Raw genomic sequence first — 10,000 nt, 5'->3', positions numbered from 1 at the left:
TGCACTTTGCCTTTGTAGGGCAGTATACTGGAGTCCGGGTTTAAACCAGAGTCTTGTAATTAGAGGACAGAGTCTGGCTAGATTCAGGGCCCAGCTGCAAGTTGTGTGGGTTGTATGTAATGTATGTATTGTATGTATGCATGTATGTCTGTATATAGGCCAGTGTCATCTGTTCTTGTCAATTGTGCAATAGCCTTGTGATGTGATGTGATGTTATGTGTATGTCCTGTCTTAAACGAGTCTTACTCAGGGATGCAAAATGAATTTCAGTGTAAACTGACAATAAAGTATAATCGTAATCTTAATTGTAATCGCAATCGTAATGATCCCCTATGGTGCGAAGCTAGACCAACCCGCCAGGCAAAAAACATATCCAGCCATATCCAGTACATAGAGGTGACTGCATCATGTAACAATAGAGGCGTCAGGAAATTTTGCCGATGGTGCACATCCATCTTTGCCCCGCTGCTGCTGCTGGCGCGGAGGGAGACGTCCTTAGCTAACAGGAAGTCCCTAATGGCTGACTTCCTGTCATGACCTTGATGCTGACTTTAGACCTCCACTCACACACATACACTGACATATGCACACACACCTTACTCATGCCCACACGCACATACGCACGCACGCACGCACCCACCCACACACACACGCACACGCACTCACACACACACACACACACACACACACACACACACACACACACACACACACACACACACACACACACACACACACACACACACACACACACACACACACACACACACACACACACGCTCAAAGAAGTCCTACACTTTCTATAGACCTCTTCCTGACACCTGCTGATGTCCACCAATATCCAGTCAGTGCATGGTTGAGTTTACCCACCTGTTTCTCCTTCCCACATTACAGTACTGTATGTACCGTATACTGCACTACACCGCCTTTCATAGCAGTTGCATCACCCCACACACGTCAGTTTGAGCCTAATTAATCGTACTGTGAGTGCATGCCAGCTTACCTTTGTCCTGTCACCCTCAGTGAAGGGCTGAAGTCATGTCTGGGTGGGTGGTCGCATTACTGTCAAGCGAACAGAGCTTTTGTGACACACCCCGTGTCTGCATATTCCATGCAAATGAAATCAGACAGGTTGTGTGTCTTAACCCTGTCTTTTACACACACACAAACAGCTGAGTGGTGTGTGTGTGTGTGTGTGTGTGTGTGTGTGTGTGTGTGTGTGTGTGTGTGTGTGTGTGTGTGTGTGTGTGTGTGTGTGTGTGTGTGTGTGTGTGTGTGTGTGTGTGTGTGTGGGTGCTCGCATTGAACAGAGCTTTTTGTGACACACCGTAAGTATGTGTGAATATTATTTCCTTCCTGCACAACACACTTGGTTGTACTGTATGTCTACACACACACACACACACACACACACACACACACACACACACACACACACACACACACACACACACACACACACACACACACACACACACACACACACACACGGACACGCACGTGGACACACACACACACACACACACACACACCCTCTCTCAGCTGAGTTGTGTCTAGGTGGGTGGTCGCATTGCTGTTGAATGAGCGCAATAGGTTTTTGTGACAACACATCAGTAGATAGTGCGTGCCTGGCAACTTGCCGAGTTTGGTAGTAGAAATTAGTAAAGCCCTCACGAAGCTTCATTAATATGCAGTATGTGGTGACTGAGCTTGAAGCCTGACCAAAAAGCTCACTGGTGGTTTGTCGTGTCTCCCTTCCATGCACGGAGGTCATGAGTTCGAGCCCCAAGTGGTGGACTGTGCAGAGATGGCCGAAGTTACATACGTATGGCTTCTCAAAATTGCAAACACACTCTGCAGTATATTCAACAATCAAATTCACCACAAATTATATTGGTCAACAAAATGCATTTTACTCTGTGTTGGTTTCTAATGTTCTCTCAGGGTATACAAGTGTTTATATGTGGCATGTGCAGTGTTCCTGATCCTATCCTTTAGGGGCATACTCTACGTTCAAATTATGGGGGGGGATAACATTTGTTGGATGTTTTTATAGTGCAGCCATGACAGAAGCATCTAAGAATGGCCAACATTATGCAGTCATCAATTTATATAGGTTAGCTTTCACATATTCATACGCCACACACACGCACGCACACACAGTGTGTATGATCTGTCACACTGTGAGCCTGTTCTCAACTTCTCACCCGCAAGTTTACCACTACCTCCAACTTGGTGTACATTCAGAAAGTCTGAAAGGCACAAGTTATATATAACTTCTTGCTTCAAGTTTCAACAGCAGGTAGAGTATGATTTTTGGCCCTGTATACTCTGCAAACCCCTCTTCCCACTTCTCCTTCTCAGTTGCACGTTGCAGTCAAATGATGGCTGCTTGTGTGTTTTTTCTTTTTCTTCTTGGAGTCAATCTGTGATGGTGGGTTTGAATCCTGTATCAGGAAATAGAAATTCCTATACAGGGAAGGGGAGGAATAAGCTCAGCCTAATGCATGTCTTTCTGAGATGTATTGTAAAATATGACTGTTCCTTTGGGGAAGCCGAGAGGTTTTTTTGAACAACCTGAAGTTCTCTTTAAAGTTCTCTAAAGAACCTAGTATATGTTCCCCAGGTGCACTCTAGAAATCTCGCTGGTTCTTGGGTAGCCTGATAAACCAGCCTAAATGCGAGACTGGATGTATAATTTAGTATGGCCCCGATGAACGATACATCCGAAGATTGTTGATGAGTTTTCAAACCGTGCCTGTGCCTATAGGCCGGCGCTCTGACCAATCAGCGATCTTTCTCGTTGATGTGCTTTCCCAGCGTTGCGAGCTTCGTTGTCACTCCCCCAAAACCCTGCCTGCTTTGATTCAAAACAAATTCAAAACCCTCTGTGTTGTGATTGGTCTGCCAGACTCAGGGCAATGTGTTCAAAATGTTCGACCGATCCGAGGCTAGACCACTCGCAGCCGAAACATTTCGGCGTCCAGCGGGTGCCGCTGGTTTTCAAGGCTAGTTCTTGGGGGGAACAGAAAAGTTCCCTGAAGAGCACAGAGGGGTCTGCAGAAAACCCTAAGGGGTTGTTCTACAGTTCCAACCAAAAGGTACCTCAAAGAACTGGAAGGGTGTTTCAGTTTGCCACTATGGAGGAACCCCTAAAGGTTCCCTGAGGAACCTTTAAGAAAACCTTGGGATTCTTCCACAAGCACCCTCTACATTTATCCCAGAACGTTTAGGGGTTCCCCCACAGTGGCAACTGCCAGGGTTCTTTGAGGAACCTTGTAATGTCTACAGTGTGATGTGCATTTGAAGAAGGCAGCTACATCCAAAATAGTAACATGATCTTTATTTTATTTTAGTTGGCTAACATGTCTACATGTTTACATGCGACATACTGTTGCAGGAGCAGGTGACTCTATGGGTTAATTCACACGGACCACAATGCCTTCATTATTTTATCATACCTAATTATGCTATTGCAGGAACATTGCGTGCGTGTGAGTGTGATTGTGAATATGTGTGTGTGTGTGTCTGAGAGTATGCCAGTGTGTGTGTGTGTGTCTGTTTGTGTGTGTGTGTGTGTCTGTTTGTGTGTGTGTGTGTGTGTGTGTGTGTGTGTGCGCGCACACATGCATTTAACATTAGCTATTAAAGCAGTCAAAAGTGCTAACTCTTGTCAGTATGAGACAAATTAAACACCCACACAAACATGAATATCTAATTCAGTCACTGAAAATACTGATACAGCTGCCTATGGGTGGCTCTGTTTTGTGTTTTAACTCACTGCCAGGAAGAAGAGTAAAATTCGGAAGATAAAAAACTACTGAAGGAAAAAAGTGAAGAAAAACTAGAAAGGCCTTAGAGGAAGAGTAGGTTGATTTTTTTATAACAAGTAGCCTATGTTTATGCGAGCACATAAATGAATGGATGAGTGAATGAGCAAATGAGTGGACGAACGAACGAACGAATGAACCAAGTAATGAGCATGACAGTACTCAATGATGGACGAAGCAGAGAAGCGGGCAGTTAGATGTACGTATGATGGTTAGTAGGAATATAGTCTACAAATACTGTAGGGAGGAAGAGGAGGGGGAGGAAGGCCAACTACATGACTGAAGGCAATGGGATCTTTCTACCCAATTTGTGGGGCAGCCATGGCAGTGGTTAGAGCGCAGCTCTTTAGATCAGATGGTTGCAGGTTCAAATCCCACCCTATACCAGCACCTTCATTCATGGCTGGTGCCATTGAGCAATAGCCTGATTATCATCAACGTTCAAATCTTGGTCTGACCAAGAGCATAACAAATAACATTTCCAAAACGGCATGGTTGACCCGCCTCCCTTGGTTTGCTTTTGGTTGTTTGCTTCCCGACAAAGTGGGAGGAGTTCCTGTATTTTCGGGAACTCAGAAATTACTCAGCATTGCTCTTGACCTGACTGATAGCAATGCTGAGGGTGTTGTGTCACCAGGAGGGCACGGCCTGGCTAATTGAGCAAGGCACTTAACCTCAGGGACTGCAATTAATATAATACCTTGTACATAAATATCTGCAAGTCGCTTGGGATAAAAACCATCAGCTAAAGCTTACACTGTGCGACTTTTGCCCCGATTTTACCCCGCTTTTGCACTCCCACGACTTTTTGGGAGCTTGCTCAATCGCAGGTCAATCGTGAGTCTCGCATCGTGCAGTGTACATGGGGTAACGACAAGCGATTTCGCCTCACGATTGTGCAATCGCAGGGTCGCAAGAAAATCAAAACTTTTTGAAATCCTGGTCGTGGCTCGTGCGTAAATCGCACAGTTAAAGCAGTGCTACAACCCCATTTGACACTTCACATGCACAAATTAAAAGGGCCGTGCGATTTGCTGTTGAGCGCGACCTCATCGCCACCTCAGGTGCGCATGTTCCCTCCTCTGCAGACTGGGGAAACATGTCTGTCGCGTCGAGCAGTGGAAGCATTTGGCTCGCATCCGACTGTCGGCTCGTATAGTGTGAGGACGTGAGTCGTGAGATGTGAACTTTTAAATAGTGAAATTCCATCGTGCAGTGTGAGGAGGAGCCCACGAGTGAAAATATCGCACAGTGTATGCCCGGCTTAAATGTAATTTGTGCTACATACAGTGGGAGCCTGATTTTGTCCCATGCAAGGCCCTCACCAGGCCTGGAGCAAGCACACCTGAATGCCAATGCAATACTGTACTTTTATTGCATATCTAGAAAATAAAAGTGCTACCCAAGTGAGATCTGCAAACGTTTCGGTCACAGTCAGACCATCCTCATCCTCATCAAAGTACACTATTGCATCAGTATTTAGATTATGAGTTCCCCTTGCTGGCTCCTGTAGTTCACCTATTGGAACCTACACACCCACCAGGCATCAAGACAAAAGGCACGGTACCTCCATTGGAAAGAACCCTTGTCAGGCCTGGGCAATATCCCTTAACCCATTGTGTCCTGGAGCGACGTATACGCTGCGTTCAGGATCTTGAGATTTTAGCTGTTTTATTACGAATGTGGGTATGTTAGAGCTGAATGAACATTCTAGTACAAAATGAAGGTTCTAGCTGTTAAATGCAACTTATGTCATGTTTTTATGTGCTTCGGAGGCTGAGATATTTAGGTTTTAACCCATTGATGACTGATGTTGCGTTGCGCAACTTTGGCCCTGGCGCCTGGAGCGTCTTTGCGCAACATTGAGGCTCATGAGATTTGAGACAACTTTTAAAAAAAATCTTTGTTTGTTTGAGATGAATGAACACATTCTAATGACAGGTGAGAGTCTTAGTGTTTAAATGAAACTTAGTGCATATTTTTGTATGTGCTTCAGAAGCTGAGATATTTAGATTTTTAGGCTGAGGGCAGCTTTTCTTAAAAAGGGCTCAGGCATTCAGCACCCTTTTTTGTAGGTGCCTTAGGCGTCAATGGGTTAATAGGGAGAGGGCACCTTTTCCCAAAACGGGCTAAGGCTAAAATGGGTTAATCACCCACACCTCGGAAGTCCCATGGAAGATGCTTGATATGCAGATGGAACGGGGGAAATTGAGTGGCTCCTGCTGTATGTGCATAATGACATGTCATGGCATATTCAGGAAGAGGGATCATTTGCCCGCTTGGCTTGGCTGATGGGTGCTAGACAAGGATGCAAAAGAGTGAGTGAGAGCATAGGTTTCAAAGGTAACAGGGATGAGTTCAATCCTATCGCTGGTACCTCTACGCATCACTGGTGATATTTCAGAGCTATGACCAGAAGAGATACAAGGAAAGGAGAGGAAAAAAGAGGAGAGGAGAGACAAGAGTAAGGGTGCTTGGAGAAAAAAAGGAGGAAAGAGATGGGGGGATGAGCTGAAGGTAGCAGGAAATTAGAGGGGGAAGAGGTTAGAGGGTGAAATCAGAGCAATAGAGGAGGAGACAATATATAATCTTTGGGGAAAGAAGTAGAAAAGGAGCTCAGGAAGGAAGGGGAAGAGAGAAGAGGGGAGGAAGGAAGCAAGGAGAGGAGAGGACAGGTGAGAGAGGAGAGGAGGGCTGATGATAGAGGTCGAGAGGAGAGGACAGGTGAAGAAAAGAGGTGAGAAAAAAACAAGAGGAGCGAGAGGTGAGAAGAGACGAGAGGAGAAGAAGAGAAAAAGTGGTGATGTGAAGAGGAGTAGAGGTGTAAACAGGGGCAATGGCTGCTGAGGATATGGCACTAACCTGCTGAGATGCTGCAGCAGTATGAATACATTTGGACACCCCTATGAGATCAAATGGTAAATTGCTAGTTTCATGAGACAATTGCACAGTTACAATTTTTCACCTACATATACTGTATAGACATGTGACTATGTGTAGGTCTATTATATTAAATTAAATGTAAAAAAGTTTAATTTAAAAAAAGTTCAAAATGGTTATAGTTGCATTATTCTTACTATAGTTAAGGTAAGAATAATGTTCATGGGTGGTTGATATGACGCCCTGTGTTTACGTAACATTAGTTAAAAACCTACAAAATTGATATTTTCCTCTTGACAACAAATGTAAATGAAAGAAGATGTGGTACATCATGTTTCATATTAGTCTTAGATGAGAAGAAACATTTTTGTTCAGATTTATGGAAAGGTTTATATGTCAAATGTCCTGTGGTGTGACTGTAACATTAATACAACCTGGAATATATAGAGCTATAAAATAAAACCAACAACATTTTGAATCATTTATAAAGCATTTGGCATGATTGCATAAATATTAACCTTATATTAAAAAAATATGAATGTGAAAAAAACTCAATACAGAAATATTAACTACAAGTTCAATTTCGTAACACAAATTGTGTTCTGTGGGGTGACATGTAAGTCAGGTTTGTGGACGGGCAGCTGCAAGGCCAACTCAAGGGTCTTAAAGACATGCTCCTAACCAGTTATACCTCAGTTATTGGAGAGTGGTGTGGACGTTTAAGGTGACTATTAACCTCTTAATATGTGTACATATTGCAATGTGTCTGTCACCAAATGCTTAGGTTCATTTATGGTGTCCCGTGGTGTGACTGCTCTTATGGAAAGAAAAAAAGTTTTTTATGAGTGAAAACACATATGAAGGTTAAATACAATATCATTAAATAGTTAGCATGAGCTCGGAGGTCAGTCACGAAAACAGAAGGATTAAAATGGCCACAATGCAGTGAATTTCCTGTGGTGTGACATGCTTAGGCATTGTGTTACTCAATCCTTACTTATTTTTCTTATTTGTCACATTCACACAATTATTACAAGTAATACAGTGAAACCATGCAGTGAAATTACAGTTGTCTGCCCGTACGATGCATAGACGTGTGTGGGTGGGGGTGGAGGTGTGGGTGGGTATTAGTGTGTGTTTTGGGTGGGGGTTAAAATAACAATAGCAGAAAGATCATTGGGGGTATTTTTGTGCAGAATATTAATCATTTTATTGTATCTTATAGAAATGTCACACCAATGATGTCACACCGCAGGATACATTTTCCCAAAAATGGCAAAAATTGGGCGAAATTCCACGGACCACTGACATCCCCATTTTTTTCTATTTTTTTCCAATTTTTCCACCCATTTTTTCAGGAATTGGAATATGTTTCCTCCTTTAAGTGTGTTATGGCCTTAAACGTCAACCACCCTCATATATTCTGTCTTGTCACCTCATAGTTGAGCCACATACCCATCGAAATAATAATTAACTAGAAGAGTTAGAGTTAGAAACTGGAATGGCAAAATTCGCCCTGACCCGCAATTCAATTTGCGGACACTAGGGGCATCTAGATTTGTAGGCTAGCAATGATGAAGAATCTTTCAAAAAATCCTGATACGTGATCTAGACCAGTGTTTCCCAACCAGGAGTAGGTGTACCACTAGGGGTACGTGAGCACACTGCAGGGGGTACTTGGAAAAATGTTATTATTGTAACCAATGTATGGAGCAGTCACATCAGGACAGGGAAAGCGATATAAAACATGAATTAGGGGGTACTCAAGGCACAGCAAAGATGTTTAGGGGGTACGCGAGACAAAAAAGGTTGGGAAACACTGATCTAGACCAGTGTTTCCCAACCAGGGGTACGGGTACCACTAGGGGTACGCGAGCACACTGCAGGGGGTACTTGGAAAAATGAAATTTTAACAAATATATGGAGGTCAGTTACATTGGGATGGTGAAAGCGATATAGAACTTGACTTAGGGGGTACTCATGGCACAACGAAAAGGCTTGGGGGTACACAAGACAAAAAAGGTTGGGAAACACTGATCTCTAGACCACCACCAAAATTGTATCACTTGCTCCTTTGATCATTTCCAACAACTCCACACTGGTTCATCCAAATCAGTTCATGCCTTTCTGAATTATCCTGCTGACAAACAGACAAACAGACAGACAGACAGACCAACGCGACCAAAACATAACCTACTTGGTGGAGGTAATAATAATTAAAAAAAAAAAACATGTTGTAGGATGTAATTCAGCAAAGTGTTGGTGAAAATGAAGGCTTACGTAAGAGTAATAAGTAATACATTATGAGGTCTAAATGCAATTCAAACTGATTGACAAATACACGTAAGCTCAGGAAGGCATTTAGGCACAACTGTCACACACTACCATGCACTTAGGCATCCATCTGTGCACCCCCCTTCACAGATACCCTGGTATGTTGTCTCAACCATTCCCAGTGTTCATTATTAATAATCATATTAATATTGATATACCCATATTAATCATGTATGTATTCTAATATTTATAGCACATGAATCCCTATAGCACAAGGTAAACACATCATTGTCTTGTTGTATGCGAAACGTGGACTCAACATCTGTGTGACAGAGAAAGAGAGAAATAATTATGTGTATGTGCACGTACACCTACAAAGGCCTATTGAACTACATGTGTCTGGAAATATGGTTGATACAGTATTTTGGTTGCATGCATACATGTGTATGAACATGTTGAAGTGTTTATTTGTTGGTTTGTTCGTAGTATTTTTCATCCTTGGTATCAACTTGTGCAGGTACATCTTTTTGGCTAGAGATGGGAAATGTGGGATTGGTGGTAGTGAGGAAGAGCTTGGGTGTGTGTCTATGGGTATGTGCACTGTACATACATAACAAGGCCCCCATATACCGGTAGATTACAGCCGAGTCCCCTTACATGGGGCATGCCACAATTTTTTTGCTGTGCACCCACTTTCAAAACAGGAGATGGTGCATTCCTAAACCCATTCAAGTACTGTAGAAAACCTAATACATATAGACATTGTAAAGAAGAAAATTATAACACAGCGACAGTATATCTTCCATCAGTATACGCTTTTCATATCATGCCCAAACAGCAGGCAGTGCATGGACATATAGGCTAACGGTACATGCGCACAGAGACAGCATGTTTCCTTCACGTCTCTGTGAGCAGTGCGAGTCTGAGAGGTTCACGGGCTGCCTTTCACACGGCACAGTCAACGTCCACGTTCTATCCACGGGCAGCAGCCATTCATTTTAAATGGGAGCCGCGCA

The sequence above is a fragment of the Engraulis encrasicolus genome, chromosome 15, assembly GCF_034702125.1.
Source record: "Engraulis encrasicolus isolate BLACKSEA-1 chromosome 15, IST_EnEncr_1.0, whole genome shotgun sequence".
Classification (NCBI taxonomy): domain Eukaryota; kingdom Metazoa; phylum Chordata; class Actinopteri; order Clupeiformes; family Engraulidae; genus Engraulis; species Engraulis encrasicolus.
This window is presented reverse-complemented; position numbering follows the sequence as displayed.